The sequence below is a fragment of the Adiantum capillus-veneris genome, chromosome 12 (assembly GCF_014529385.1).
Source record: "Adiantum capillus-veneris isolate H3 chromosome 12, ASM1452938v2, whole genome shotgun sequence".
In the NCBI taxonomy this organism is placed as follows: Eukaryota; Viridiplantae; Streptophyta; class Polypodiopsida; order Polypodiales; family Pteridaceae; genus Adiantum; species Adiantum capillus-veneris.
Genome location: NC_140942.1, coordinates 46593620 through 46608436, shown reverse-complemented (window position 1 = coordinate 46608436; position 14817 = coordinate 46593620). Strand labels below are relative to the sequence as shown.

Below are 14817 nucleotides of genomic sequence, written 5' to 3'. Positions count from 1 at the left end.
AGTGTTTGTGGAAGATTCTATTCAATCCTTGCTGTCATGTACTAGAGACAGTAATGTAAGCTCACACGACATTGATGACACTCTGTTGCCTCTTTTCAGTGGTGGAAATACGAATGTAATTTCCAATGAGGAAAATGTACAACTTATAGGGGTTACTGAAAATGTTACAGATCAGCATATTACTGATGTAGATGTACATGATGTACTTGATGAGGAAAGGCCTAAAAATGAGCAGGCTAGAGGTATGCCAAAATGGCTGGTGCATACATTGCGTGACAATAAATTGGATGCACCTTTGTCTAGTCGTACTCGTTTAGGCTCTCGCCATGCATCTTATGCATCAGATTGTTATGCTTTGGCCTTGTCTAGCTTACATGATGTTGAGGAACCTCTGTCTTTTGATGAAGCATAGAATTCAAAAAAATGGAGGGCTGCCATGCAATCAGAATATGATGCACTTATAGAAAATGACATATGGACTTTATGTGATTTGACTCTTGGCAAAAAGGCCATTGGTACAAACTGGGTTTAGAAGTTGAAATGCAAGCTGGATGGTGAGATTGATCGCCATAAGGCTCAACTTGTTGAAAAGGGTTATGCACAACAAAAAGGCATAGATTATGAAGAGACTTTTGCTACCACTTGTCGTATGACTACTATGCTATGTGCAGGCAGTTCATTTATGTTGGGATGTACATCAATCAGACATTGTTACTGCTTTCTTGAATGGTGATGTATTTGAGGAAGTTTATATAATGCAGCCTTGCGGTTTTGTCAAGAAAAGACAACAGGACAAAGTGTGCAGATGTAAGAAGGCTTTGTATGGGTTGAAGCAATCTCCTTGTGCTTGATATGAGAAAGCTGACACTCATTTGGTCAAACAAGGCTTTCCTAACAGTCCAACAAAAAGCACATTGTATGTAAAGTGTGAGTGTGATGTACCTCTCATTATGGTTCTTTATGTAGATGATTTTCTGATCACTGGACCAAATGAGAGACATATTGTTGAATTTAAGGCTGATTTGAATGCTAATTTCAAGATGAAAGATTTGGGGCTGTTGCATCATTACTTGTACAGTTTAAGTAGTGTGATGGTGGTATTGCCTTGTGTCAAAAAAGGTACATAGAGACATTACTATGTAAGTTTGGACTTGAGGATTGCAAACCTATTGCCACTCCCATGGAAACATGTTTGAAATTGAGTCTTCATGATGCTGGTGATCTTGCAGATGTCACTCTTTACCAAACTGCTGTGGATGCCTCATTTATGTATGCAACACAAGGCCGGATATTTAGTTTGTAGTCTCACAGGTCAGCAGATTTATGCATAGCCCACGGTCTAAGCATTGGCAGGCTGTCAAGAGGATTTTCCTCTACCTTAGTTTTACAATTTTGGCTTGTTTTATCCCAAGGGGGGATCATTGCCGCGCCAGAATTACATGCTTTTTTAGACTCAGATTGGGCTGGTTGTTTTGACACAAGAGTGTCCACAAGTGGTTTTTGTTTCATGCTTGGCAATTTATGTATATCATGGTTGAGCAAGAAGCAACATATTGTGGCCACTTCTAGTTGTGAGGATGAATAGAGGGCAGTCTTCACAACTACGTTTAGTGTGTATGGCTCAGACGCCTTATGGCTGATTTGGGTGTTGGACATGACACTGCCAACACTATCTACACTGAAAGTCAGAGCGCATTGGCAGTTGCGAGGAAACCAATTTTTCATGTTCGCACAAAGCACATTGAGGTGAATTACCACTATGTCAGGGAGAGGCTCTCAGCAGGAGAGATCAACTTGGCTTATGTGCCAACACAGGACAACCTTGCAGATCTTTTCACAAAGGCATTGTCTCATGAGAAGCTCAAAGCTTTCCGCAAAGCTTTGGGCTTACTCTCCTTTGTGGACTGATCATGTCCTCAGGCCATGGAACTTCCCTTTACTCATGTGCCAGCTCTCGTTCACCGAATCACTCTAGGGGGAATTTGTTACCATATACATGTGGTAGTGATGTGTGTGAACACACTAGGACCGCCGGGGCATTTTTTTCCCTCTTTAGGAGGTTTTTTCCCCCGTGCATTGTATATACGCCCATCACTCTAGGGCTATCTATCTTTCCATTGCACACTAAGTAACACACTCTCTATTGTGTGCCTTGAGCTTCCTTTGTCTTCTCCAAGTTGTGTGCGTTTCTCTGCAACCCTAATTCCAACATCAAGGACAACCCCACAGTGGCCACACTACAGGAACAAATGATGAATATAAAGATGTGGAACAAAAATTTGAGACCTCAAAATGGAGCTAAGCTAGAGCAAATGCAAAGAAGGGAACTCTCCATTGGTTTTATGCAGCGGGAGGAGAGATACCAAAAAGAAATTGAGCAACTCAAAGATGAATTGAGAAAAGCACAAGAGGTTGCCAAGGCACATGTAATCACAGATAGATAAACTGATTCTCACTTGCATCAAAGCCTTAGATGATATATATAGAGCAGAGAACCCATGGGAGGTTTCCTTGAAGGGGCCGATGGAGTCAGCTAGATGTGCAAACAAAAGCACCCTTAACGGATGTGATCATGGGAATGTATGCTACGATCATGTTTTTTTCCTCACATTACATGCGAACATTTGAGGAGGCATTCATGATAGGGTTTTTTGAGATGAACTCAAACATCTTGAACCCAATCACACATGAGCTTCAAGTGTGCCACATAACTTACCAAAGCACATTGCTAAATAAACCCATCATAGATTTATCAGTCAAAGAAGACATAATAGCCAAGGCAACGAAGCTCAATAAAGTCATCAAGTTCTTGGAGAAATGCCAATTCGACTACTAAAATTTTTCTCCAACTTGCACGAGAATGTGCAATAGCTAGGAGGGGGTAGTGTCTGGTCTATGAAACTTACGGGCACCCTTCTAGTTGGACACTATAATATTTAATGGCCTAGTAACTTGTGTGTAGCGGAAAATAGAATGAATATAGTGAACATTTCATTAGAATAGATTCCTAATGACAATAACAAGAGTGCGTGGGTGGAGAGAGAAACAAAAAGTATAACACCTAGTTAGATAGCATGAACAATACTTCCAAAGAGAGAGAAATTAAGGTGTTGACAACAGTTGAGGACCGGATTTACATGGAGCCGGTCCCCCTTCCAAAAGGCTTTGTATTATGGTTTCTCCCATCAAGAGAGACATTTTACAATACAATCCTTTGTGTTCCTTCAATACTAGCTAGTGCAATAAAGATGGAAACTTCAAGCAAGAAGCAAAACACTTATAAAACACACCATCAATTCCCTCACGGTCTCAGACCCAAGACCTCACACACCTTAGAAGATGGTGAGATTTAGCGGGGTATGAGAGTAGATTGAGAGGAAAAAGGAGTAGTCTAACAAGAAAGATGTACATCTCCTCACATAATCACTCATATTAGCATAACTTAGCTGAGTAATGAGCATGGTAGAGGAGATGAGCATGCATTGAATCTTGGCTCTTGGTTGGACTTGCATCACAAAGCCAAGAGTTGTTGGTGTAGGCCCCCCTTCTCACAAGCTTGGAGTAAGTGATAAGCTTTCCATTAAAGCTTGAAAGGAGAGAGAGAGATTCTTCTCACTCCACACATGGACTAGTGTGAGTGTGTATGCCATAATGCCTTTGAAAAATCAGTCTCCCTCTCTCTCTCTTGGTTGACCCCTCTTGCTATTTGCTCATGCTCACACCGTATTGGCCCATGCCAGGCTTAGCAAATGACATTTAAGCAGCATAAGTGATAGCCTTTTGACATGTGTCCCCCTTTCCCCTTTTGTGAGAGCTTTAGGTAATTAATTAATGAAGCTAAACTCTCATTGGACCCCTTTGTCTCCTGGCCAATAGAAATTAGGCAAGCCATTGGGTTGTTGGACCCCTTGGGAGACTATCCAATAGTCTTCTAGAGAGCTCAATTCTTATTGGTTCTTTAATTAAGTGTTTTTAAATTAATAAAACTAAATTTACTCTAGTCTAATTCTCATTGGTCTACCTCCATGGCCATCCAATAGGATTTGAGTACACCTTATGGGCATCTGGGCTAGGGAGCTGACACGTGTCTCTCTTTCACTTTGTGTAAAGGAGCTTGTGAGTGAGTGTGTGTGTTTTTCTCTCTCATCTCCTACTTCTAGGGCTCGCCCCCTCCCATCTAGGAATGCATGGAGACTTTTTGAGCACACACAAAGCATCCAATTTTCCTAGGCTTTTGACCTTTGGACACAACCTTTGAATTTTGGAACCTTACCATTTTGGAAGTCTTAATGGGCTGAACCTTAGGGTCTTTTAATCCCATTGTTGCACCTTGCTCTTTTGCATACGCCCCCACCCTTTGGATCCCTATTTTTCCTCCTTTAAATCCCTATTATGGTCGGTCTGCCAGCTTAACCAATATTCTAGCTTTTTCTCCCTTGGCACTTCCGCATATTAAATGATCAGTTTAACATGAGAAAATCATTTAGGAGAATTAGATATTAGGTATTATGACATTACCTCGCTCTTGAAGTCATAGTCGTCCTCGACTATGAGGTAGAGAAGATAAAGCATATTCATTAGTCCTTTTTCTAGCGGGTAGAGGATCCCTATGTTACCCTACAAAATCGTTCCAGAATGGATGACTACTCCATTTGGTGCTTGAGAGCCTAAGCTGCCACAAGCATGTCTGCACATTAGTCCTATCAATCTTCCATAGTAGAGTGACAAGCTCTACTTGGTATTTGGAAGACGTCGTCTCTGCAAACTTGATCTAAGCATGCATACAACTTCACATTTGTGCACAATAAAGAAAAAGAGAGTCTTATAAGTCTACAAAAACTTTGTTCATTTTTAAAAGTTGTACATTTGCTTACTCTAGGGAAGCATTGTAAGCATTGACAAGGTTTAGGTTATCCTTTAATTGTATGCCTTGCATCCATCTAGCATCTTCAAAATGATAATTCTTAAACTTAATAAGTTATCTTTGGATAGTCTTACCACCTCTTAGTACCTTGTCTTCATGTCAGAGAATGGACTCGGGCTGCAGCACCTCTTCTTGGTCCTCAATCTCCGGTGGGTCTTCAATAGTTGGTTCTTGAGGTGGCTCTCCTTTGTAAGGATTTAGTAGGCTCACATGGAAAGCATTGTGTATGAGCCAATGGCTGGGAAACTTGAATTGATAGGCCATCTCATTGGTTGACCTAAGAATCTGGAAGGGACCATAGTACCTTTTTGCTAACTTAGCATAGTACTTTTTGTGTCCCGTAGGATTGTTGCCCGTCATGTGTCTTAATAGAGCCTTGGAAATTTGAGTAGGACCCAATCATTTTCTTTAAAGGATTGGGCTCTTTTGTGCTTATCAACAGCAACCTTTTGCCTTTGTTGTGAGATAGAGATAGCATCCTTAATCTTTTGGAAAGATTCTTGTAGGTCTCACCTATACTCATCTGCATCCAAGATCTTCCCGTGTACCTTAAGTAGCAAGGGACTTTTTGATCTTCCCTCAATAACCTCGAAAGGTGCTTTTCCCGTGGAAGTATGTACGTGTTGTAAGCATACTCACTAAGGGTAAGTACTTCTCCCATTGGGATCTTTGATCTACTTATGTTACATAGGCTTTTAGTAGATCAAGAATTGTTAGGTTAGATATTTCACTTTGGCCATCCATTTGTGGGTGATAGGCCGAAGAGAAGTTTAGCCTTGTTCCAAAATTATCAAAGAGACCCTTCCAAAAATTGTTGGCCATTCTAGGATCTCTATCCAACACTATGGACATTGGAAAGCCATGGTACTTGAAGATTTGTGAAATGAAGAGGGGTTGCCATTTGATGGGCTTTGATAGTCTTTTTGACAAGTAAAAAATGATCTTATTTACTAAACCTGTCTACTATCGTCCATATTCCCATATTCCCATGGATAGACTTAGGCAATCCAAAGAGAAAATCCATGGATATGCTCTCCCACCTGGGGGATTCACTGTGTTTTTCCGTACGGTACCACGTGAGTGTACAATAGGGGGGTTTTTGGATTTTGTACATAAGCGTATACAATAGGGGTAGCCCCTCATTATTTCATACTCATACCGTACACATAAGGAAGGGGGGGGGGGGGGGGGGGGGGGGGGGGGGGGGGGGTTTACATTGGGGCTACATTGTTGCTAAATACACCAAAACTTATGTAAATTTCCTCGTTTTCTTAAAGCCAAGCTCAAACCCCTCTAACTTGTCGAAATTCCCAAAATACCCTTCAAATTTTTAAAATTCCCAAAGTACCCATGTATTTACTTTGGTAAGATTGTTCAAGCTTTTCTACTTTTTATTCCTTTTTGAAAATTGAGATGCATTTTTTAGTGCTTAGCATGTAATTTGTCACATATTACCTCACAAAACAGGCGATTATGTCCAAAATAGTGTTAGAAAAAAACCGGGGTCCAATGTATTTTAACCGGCTGAAATCCTAAAATCCCTGTTAGATTTTGAGCTTGCCTTGAAGAAAACCGAGAAGTTTTCACAAACTTTAGTGTAACTACCAACAAAAGATTTAAATTTTGATCTAAAAACTGGGAGAATTTCAAGCTTGCCCTTATTTTCTTCGGTTAGGAAAATTGTATTTTTCTAGCCTGGGTCCAAAAATAATGAAGTGATTCATCTCCAAAGCCTACATAACCAATCTACTGTACCCTAACATACTTTCGGCGCCACCACTAGGATCTACGGCCATAATAAAAAGTAATCTAGGGTACCCTAATTTTCTTTCGTCGTCGTCACTGGGATCTACAATCCACAAACCCCTGTCGCGTAGATCTCACCTCCCATGCTCGTGCCACTTAGGGTGAAGTCAGACGCGATGGCCGATTACGTCTTGAGTTGGCATACCATGGCCTGAGTGTCCACAGAAGAAAATCTGCATGCTTCCAGATAGCCTGTCACACAAGGCGACACCTGTTGGAAGCTTTGCAGTCGTATGCTGCGCACTGATTGGCTGATCGAAGCCATGGGCGAGGATGGGCGACGATGACTCCTCGAACATTTTTCTCCATCCCTGGTCGTGACTCAACAGTCCAGCGTGGACCTTTTTCTCCTTGGCCACCGCCTAGTGTGACTTGCAACGCTGAAGGCAGCGAATTTTATTGGCTGCTCTCCCTTTCATGCGATGACCGCCGACCTAGTGTGACATGGGCCTTAGTCTTGAGAGAGGCCTACCTTGTGGGGGTGTTTGAAAATCCAGAAGGGGGTTTTTAAAATGGAGGATCGGCGGGGACTTGCTGAAAGTCATGGAGGGCATTGGAGCCCATGTGTAGACGGGAAAAGAAAGCAGCTGTGCAGAGAGGGAGTCGAGGAAACGGCGATGGCTCGTGAGAAGCAGGAGCAGCAGCAACATCATCATGTGCTGGCGGTGCCCTTGCCGGCGCCGGGACATCTCAACCCACTCATGCGCCTCTGCAAGTTGCTAGCCAAGCAACAATCCAACATCATCATCACCATTTTCGACGCCGCCGATGCCTCGCCTCTGGCACAGGAGCACCACAATCCTTGCCCAACTATAACCCCTATGGCTGCTGCTGCCCCTCATTCACTTGTCCGCAGCATCCGCCTCCCGCTCCGTGGCATCGACCTCTCCAACGGCTTCAAGCTCTCCTTGCTAGAAGCCTACGATGCCTTGGTTCCATTGCCCTCGATCTCGAGCAGCTCATCCTCTCTCTCAGCCGACATGGCCCTCCTGTCACCTGCCTCCTCTCCGACTTCAACATCACGTTCCCTACCCAAGATGTTGCCGACAAGCTCGGCATTCCCTGCATTGTGCTCTACCCGTGCTGCGCTTCACGCCTTCTGTTCACCCATTACCTCACACTAGGGGAGCTCTATCCCTTGAAGAAGGTCTCTCTCTCTCTCTCTCTCTCACACACACACACACAGACACACACACACACACACAAAGTTCCTTCTAGTTTAGTGGCTACCATCGTATCCTCAAAAGGGCATCAGCGTTTGTAAAGTCAAGTTTTCCTTTGCTGTCCTTGAGGTCTCAAGGACATGGAAGGTGAATATTTTCATTGTTTGTCTCTTAAGATTTTAAGGCCTAGGCCACCCTCAACATGTAGAATTTGGTGCCTTGCAGTGAAGGAGGCAACAACAGCAACAGGTGTAGAAATGCAAAAGATTTTTCGGGAACTTGCTGGTTTACCAACATTACGCAACGAAGATATTCCTCATTTTAGGTATGTCACAGATGAAACAGTCTCTTTGTGGACCACTCAACCAAGTCATGGCAAGTGTGCGACACTCGAGCCCACATTGTCGTCGTCAACAGCTATGAAGATCTTGAGGCTTCCGCCATTGCCACTCTATCTAAATGTTGCAATGTTTCGATTTATGATGTGGGGTTTTGGGTAGAATCTCTCAATGAGGAGAGCGCCACTAGCTTGTGGGAAGAAGACAAAGGTTGCTTGGCTTGGCTAGATCAACATCCCATCTCATCTGTTCTATACATCTCCTTTGGGAGCACAACTATCCTTTCAAAAACCCAATGTGAAGAGTTTTTGAATGACCTCCTTGCCAGCCAACAACATTTTCTTTGGGTTCTTCGAGCTGGGCTGGTGGATGACATCGACTACTCCTCTAAGGCCAAAATTTAGTACAGGTTAGCCAACATGCAACTTTGGACATTTAACTTCAATTTTTAGACAAATAAAATTTGATTTTCCGTGTTACAAAAGCTACTAGCTATTTTTTTTTGCTTAATTTTACAATGTCCTTGGGATTAATTGCACCCCGGTTGTTGTGCCAATTACGCTGCAGCCTGCTACGCCTACTGCAAGAGCTCTTGAGTCTGTTCTGAGTTGCTCGATGCTGCGTCTTGGAGGCTTAGAGCTTGCTGTGCGTGCTGCAGCCAAAGACACAAAGAGGTTTCAAGCTCTGCCCAAATCCCGACGAGTGATATATAATAGCATTGTGAGTAATTCAATTATATCATGCCTTTAAGATTCTCCATTTTAATCAATCATCTTGGTCTGCCTGTATTCACCGAGTGATTCCTCTAGCATAAGTTAGGTTGTCATTTGTGAGCAGCATGCTCCCATGATTGTGTGGAATTTGGTAGAGCAAGCAGCACTTGCACTGATCAATAGTGACCTTTGCCAATTGAGCTTCCAATAGACAATTAGGAAAGCTATGTGTAAGGACTGATAGGACAAAAGACACCCTAGATTTATAAAAGCCGGGTACTCTTCAATCTTATCACACTAACGACTCAAATGAATTTTAAACAAATTAGCCTAGAATGATGCATTATGCCACTGAATTCAGTGTGATCTTCAAAGTTCTCAATTTGCAACCTTTTTTTTGCCCCAATGGATGCTTCACAACAGCTAGTTGAATAGGATTGTGCCCACGAACCCACCCACATCTACATTTTGTAGGGGTTGAACCATAACCCCTTGTCATTACCACAACCTAAACAATTGGTTTTCCAAAGAGGAACAATAAGATGTAGCTTAGAAAAGATTGCCATTGGGGAAAAGTTTGTCTCAGCTTAGCCTTGAGTACATTACATAGCGAGAGAGAGAAACGCAAAGAGGGGAAGGCGGACAAAGATCAACAGGGGTAGCCCTTCAGCCATTCGAAGGCATTTAAAAGTTTCGGGTGTGTATCATGCGTTTTTATCATACGTTTTTATCATAATGCATGATGGCCCAAAGTAAGCTACATCCGCATCCTAGATATTTCAAGCATCGACAAGTGTGGGCATGTAATGTTGGCTCGATGGTCATATTGGAGGTTAACTCACCTAAGAAGGTTTCCAACATGAAAGCCTTGAGCTAGGCCTTAATGGATTAACATTTGATACCCACACATACTAGATCACATGCTTTACCTAGCCACTTGGTCAGGCCTTCAGCTCAACCACCTTAGTCGGTCTTGTAATTTCATGACCACTTTATCATGAGATTGATTTCTCAATAGGGCATGCAAGAGATAGTCACATTAGCTTCAACATCGTACTATATATATATTAATAATCCTTTAAATGATCTATAAGAGGAAAGATAATTGTAGCTAAACTATTTGTGATGCGCTCTAACTAAGATACAGTTTTAGCAATCTCCAAAAATGATATAATGGTAGGTACTTGAAAGAATCCAACACTTATTTTCTCTTGTGTGTCACATCATTGACGCACTTGTGCGTTTGATCTACGTCTTGATGATGGCCCCAACGCAACACTTTGCAGTGCCCTGGGGGTTTTGAAGGATCAAACTAGCATCTCCTTAGCCAAGGTAGCAAGTGCAGGTTTTGGTTGACCTTGAAGTAGCTATTGTGAAGGCTACGAGCCATGATGACACTCCGATGGAGGAAAAATATGTGCAAGAGGTTCACCACTTGATGTCCTATTCAAGGTCTTATGTGAGTTCATGCGTCCAGGCTATTTCCAAGCGTGTGAGTAAGACTCATGGCTGGATTATCGCCATCAAAGCCCTAATGCTTTCCCATCGCCTGTTGAGAGATGGAGATTCTGCTTTTGAACAAGAGCTTACACTCTCTGGAAACGGGGTCTGCGTGTCGTGAATGCTTCAGATTTTTGAGATGAGGCTCATTCAAATGGTTGGGATTTTTTTTGCATTTATTCATGCTTATGGCCTCTACTTAGATGAACGTCTGGATTGCACTCGATCGGTTCGTTTGTATCTTGGTAAAAGACACGTCTAGCATACCTTGGGTCTATGTGTCACACATACACAATGTCTTTATTTTGTATATAATTAAAAATATAGTCTCAATTTGTCACATGGTCATATGGCTTGACCGGGTGTGCCATCTTGAGCTATCGATTTTCACCTTCAGTTCTTCTTGTTTCCAAAGTGAAATATGGTATACCAATGCCACATTAGGTTAATGCAAGAGCTCTAATGCAAATATAGTCTCAATTTGTCACATGGTCATATGGCTTGACTGGGTGTGCCATCTTGAGCTATCGATTTTCATCTTCAGCTCTTCTAGTTTTCAAAGTGAAATATGGTATACCAATGTGTCACATTAGGTTAATGCAGGAGCTTTGATGCAAATATAGTCTCAATTTTTCACATGGTCATATGGCTTGAGCGGGTGTGCCATCTTGAGCTATCGATTTTCACCTTTAGTTCTTCTAGTTTTCAAAGTGAAATATGGTATACCAATGTGTCACATTAGGTTAATGCAGGAGCTTTGATGTGATAGTTTGACGTTGTTAGGTGTAGCGGAATGATTGTTTGCGCTTTGCTCAAGATGAGTGCTCCGAACTGTGCTCAAGGTTCCTTTTAATTCTTATGGAAGGGAGAGCCTTCCATTCTTAATGGAAAGTGCTATGATCATGAACAAAGTGAGTGGACAATGTGCGTACAAGTGTATGAGTCTGAGAGATAGAGAGAGAAGAGAGATACGACACCAGAGACGATGTAAAATCCTCCTCCGAAGGCCCCACTCTCGTCGGCGAGAGTGGTCTACTTATTGATTGCACAAAGTGGTACAATGCGTATGCAATGGACTGATGCAACTTGGGACTATGCGATGACGACGACGACTTTAGGGTTGAAATCTGTGATCTTCTAACTGCTGAATTTCGAGGCTGTTTTGGTGGCTGAAAATGATTGTTTTGGTTGCGTTTTTGAGGGCTAAAAATGGGGATCTTTCGTCCGAGTTACGACCAGTTGATATTGTGCTAATTCTTTCTATCTTTTGTGGTGCGTATGCCCTATCAACTACCTCATTTGTGTGCTAATTTTTTCGATTTAATGCTTCTTTTAGTGCTATGCTTCATTATGGCTAAGTTTGCCCTTGATCTCCGGAGTCATGACAGAAACTCAGTACGCTGAACTTTGTGTTTATGTATGCTCATGTGTGTGCGCGTGTGGTGTGTGTTGTGTTTGGGAGCATTTGTTAGTACCTAGTTCTACACCCACTATTGGGCACTGACGACGTTAGTGGGGATGTCGTGGTATTTAGTCAATACTATGCATGATGGAGTTGATGGTTATATTGTCTTGTGGGTGACTACCATAGGTCTATACCTTGCACTTTCCTTTAAGGGCGAATCTGGGTTTATCCTGGATTCATCTAGGTATATATATATATATATATATATATATATATATATATATATATAGGTTGACTTGAATGCTTCTTCTTTTTAATAGTATATCTATATAGTCATTATGGCAGAGGGTAAGAAGACGGCATTTCTTTAGTCTCTAAGGTAAACTCTCTGCAAGGTGATTAGTCAATTACCGGAGAAGCAGGTACAAAGTATTGTGCAAAATGAGACGCTCATAGACAAAATGCTTGAAAAAGAAATTGTAAGTGCGGTCTCCAAGGAAACTTTTGCTATAAGAAAAGACAAAGCTTGCCAGTCTGCTTATAGTTACATTGGTAACATGGAGAAGTACGTCCATGATTTATATGAAGCTCTTCACAAAGGTGTTCAGTCGATAAAGCTCAAAGGCTTGGGATTTGGCTTGGTGTGTAAAAAGAGAGAAGAGTAAGCGTGCCAAAGATATAGATACACAATATGTGTTATCTGAAAAGCTACGAAGGGAGCCAGTAAACCAATCAAGTGGCAAAGATGAGGGATGACTACGCTTTGAAAATATTGACTTAGAATTGTGTTTAGTATCTAGATAAAAGTATTTGCATAAAAAGATGATGTGCTCTATGAAAGATGTTTGTCCGACATGGCATGTGGACCAGTGAAATGTTGATTAAGGGATACGCACTTCATTTAGGAAACTTTGTTTAGACATTTCATTTGATGTTTTGATTTATGTATTTTATGCACACGGCAGCCATATGACATGGATATGCCATTTTGTTGATTGTAGTATGAGAAGCATGAGATACTAACAGTTGGAATGTAGTTTGATTTTGAGGGTTCTTAAATTAATTTGGTAGGCTACTTTTATGTTTCATTTTGTGTTTGCTTTGTACATGATCGCCTATCGATGTGGACGTGGCCTTTTGGTAATCATGTGATTATACTTTGTGATTGGAGGTTTCCTATGTACTATGATATGCAGGTCATACTACCACTTTGAAGTTAGATTACTTTGACTCTATTGAAAATGTTCTTGATTTTAATGTGTAAGATAATCCTTAAATCCCACGTGGGAGCCCAAGATGAGATAATCCTTAAATCCCACGTGGGAGCCCAAGATGAGGTGGACATTTTTTTTGGAAAAGGAAATTATGTGATGAAAATCCCATGTGGGAGCCCAAGAAAAGGGTGAACTGGTTTTTTTTGAGAAATAGGTCTCCGTACAAAGGAGATTTTGGCAAATTTTTTAAGATTTATATTTTATGTACAAACTCAAAATAAAATACAGATGGTGCTTTTTTAAAAGTTTCACTTTGCTTAAACATAGACGTGCATTCATATCACATATAATTGTTTTTGTTCAAAAAGATTAATCTTTTAATGGGTTGTTTTGTAATGTGTTTTGATTTGATGAGTGAAGTTTTTCATGGTTGTTTAAGAGTATGCATTATTTGTTATTTAAAGAACAATCCATTTCATATGTGTGCCTTAAATCCCATGTGGGAAGCCTACTAAGTAGGTGGCTACTATCATATGTTTTGAGATTGAGATTTGTATCAGTTTACAAGGTAAATGCTATTCGTTTTTTAACAAATTACATTGAAAATGATTGGTTTATTTTAGTTTAGTATTCATTATATTTGTTGCTTTTTATGGTTTGTTCTCTTAACATCTATTGCAAATGAAAACACACTACACTGTACACTTGCTGTTCATTTGTAGTTCATCATGTATTTTTACAATAGCATGTGCTTCTAAATTGTTATGTTACTAGTATACATAAAATAGTGGGTCATTACATTCCGTACAAAATCCGTATGAGGGAACATGGCTCATTGCGAGAACGTTCGTATCTTGTCCGTATGTAGGGGGGTAGGTTAGCATGTAAGATAACGTACATAGGGGGGTTTCTCTAATTTTGATGCACGCAGGTGACATCTCCCCATTACTAATAGTGAATCCCCCAGGCTCTTTACTATTGGCCCTGTGTTGAGATAGATCTATAAGCACATGTTTATATCTTAACTCTTGTTCTCGTTTATTCTCTCACATTAAGTGATCAGCTTAATACGAGAAAATCATTTGAGTTGGTTAGATATTAGATTTTATGACAAATAAGGAGACGAGTGCACATATTCTTGTTGGAGCTTTGCATGAGGATTAACCCTCACCTCTCATTATTGATCTATATTACCAAAGAATAAATAAGGTTAGTATAATCACTGTGATGCGTGTTCGACCAGTTGGCATGAACCCTTACAATAACATTCACACTTTCACATTTTCTTATGATTCTTTATATGAAGGCACAAATGTCACGTTAACACCATTCTGTCTACCATTAGTGTGTGATGATGGAGAGATTGCAGACAACAACTTGGATAACTTAAACAACTACAATAGTTGAGTGGTGATCATATGCATGTCTTTTAAGCTTCTTCTCACAATGCATAGAAAATTATTAAAGTCTTCTTGTGATTGTTTTGGCAAGGATTTGTTGAGCCTCAAAAAATTTTGGTGGCTTGATCAAGTTTGGAGACATTTATTCAAATATGTATTTGAGAGAGGTCTAACTAATATGGATTGACTTTTACACAAGGGTAGCCATATCACAAACACGCCCTATGGTGCCTCCATGGAATGACATGAGATTGGACCTCAACAAGACAACGACAGTGGACCTTGCATACAAATTCTAGAGATTCAATGGCACCATTGTGGCTACTATGTGGCAAGGTAAATTGATGTTCTTGT

General features: G+C 41.0%; 1 pseudogene across 1 annotated transcript; it reads left to right on the top strand.

Annotated features, from left to right (window-relative positions):
• Nucleotides 1-7260: 7260 nt before the first annotated feature.
• LOC147445693 (myricetin 3-O-rhamnoside 1,2-glucosyltransferase UGT709G2-like) lies at nt 7261-13483 on the top strand (annotated as a pseudogene). The gene is made up of 3 exons (XR_015189801.1): nt 7261-7877; nt 8119-8640; nt 8799-13483. The product of XR_015189801.1 is annotated as a myricetin 3-O-rhamnoside 1,2-glucosyltransferase UGT709G2-like (transcript).
• Nucleotides 13484-14817: the final 1334 nt, after the last annotated feature.